Source organism: Penaeus monodon, unplaced genomic scaffold (assembly GCF_015228065.2).
Source record: "Penaeus monodon isolate SGIC_2016 unplaced genomic scaffold, NSTDA_Pmon_1 PmonScaffold_1050, whole genome shotgun sequence".
NCBI classification, from domain to species: Eukaryota; Metazoa; Arthropoda; class Malacostraca; order Decapoda; family Penaeidae; genus Penaeus; species Penaeus monodon.
The window spans coordinates 1-1,476 of NW_023639160.1; the positions used below are offsets into that span (position 1 = coordinate 1).

A 1,476-nucleotide genomic window follows, 5' to 3' on the forward strand; every position below is an offset into this window, starting at 1 on the left:
TAAGGGGCATCCAGAATCCTCCAAGAGCTGAAATGATATGCGTCAATGTGTTATCAGTGTGGGGGGTGTTTGGTTAGTTTCATGTGCAGTTTTTGTGAGGTATGGTTGGTTGTGTGTTATTCTGTATGTGTAGGGGAAGAGAGTTGCATATGGGTGTGTGTGTGTGTGTGTGTGTGTGTGTGTGTGTGTGTGTGTGTATGTGTGTGTGTTTTGTGTTGTGTGTGTGTGTGTGTGTGTGTGCCCGAATGTATATAAATTAGTTATTACTATGATTGTTATCATTATCTGCTGTGATAGTTTCAACATGAAAACCACTACTCTAATTAGTATTATGGGAATTCTCCCAAACGTTAGCTAATTCGCGACTATCCTCTCTCACCTTGTCTATATTCCTCTTGAGTCGGAACATAGGAGTTGTTACATCCTGTAGGGTTAAAGGACGCGTTGAACAAATCTACAGGCGACTCGTTAGCAATCTGGAAGTGCATATTATTTAATTTGTCTAAATATAATAATAATGAATAAAAAAAAATCGTAGGTATTTGGTATAATCAGGAACTTTCCGTTGTATAATAGGATGGAATTAACTTTAACTTTACGACTTACATAAACTTGGGTTAAAGTTGTAGTACTTTTTGCACAGCCTATTAAGAACACGTTCATTAAAGGGGAGATTATCGTGAAGTGGAAAAGAAAAGAAAATTACCAAGGGGTCATTTTACAAAAAAGAGTTAAAAAATAGCCTAATGTCATTCATAATTCGTTTCCACATAAGCATCTTCAATAACACAAGAAACTTGAATATTTGTTTGCACGAATACTTAAATTGGAAATTTATGAAAAAGAAAGAAGAAAAAAAACATGCATTACTTTTCCATCCGAAGTTTTCGAATAATGAAACCAAAATGTCCGAGAAAACAAAAAGATGAAGGAAGGAAGGATGAAAAGAAAGAAAAATGAATGAAAGAAAGAAAAAAACGACAAAATATTATATGGCTTACCGTCCGTACGCCAGACGTCGATAATTCCATCATCCTGATTTCCAACTTAAGCACTCAAAGACATCATCAACTTCAAATCAAATCAAGTTTCTCGATGAATGTCCACACGACCGCCTGGGGCAGTGAGTGAAACAGTCAAATCACTTCTCTAGTCCTTTGTTGTAACTGAGAGCTCGAGCATTGGCTGTGGCATCAAATATTTTTTTTCCCCGGCATCTCCTTATCGCGTGTTATCTCCGCCTGCCTCTGTCCTGATAACACTGTTTAATATGATTCGTTGGTGACGCGTGATGCGAGATAACAAGCTGGAGTTCTTGAGGTCACGTGGGGTCGCCGACGGAACGAAGGCTTTGATGTAACTCTCCCTCCCCCTCCCCCTTCCCTCAACCCTCACCATCCTGTACCCCTCCCCCCCTTGCTGTCAACGTCTGGTTAAAATTATCTTTATTTTTTATAATATACCTTTATTTTTTTA

The 1,476-nt window shown here is 38.3% G+C and overlaps 1 long non-coding RNA gene across 1 annotated transcript; it reads right to left on the minus strand.

The window, feature by feature from the left end:
* Window positions 1-1,200, minus strand: LOC119568681. The gene is made up of 3 exons (XR_005228113.1): window positions 1,002-1,200; window positions 380-476; window positions 1-27 (listed from the first exon to the last, which is right to left on the minus strand). It is a non-coding gene; the product is annotated as an uncharacterized LOC119568681 (long non-coding RNA).
* Between the last annotated feature and the right edge of the window lie 276 nt (window positions 1,201-1,476).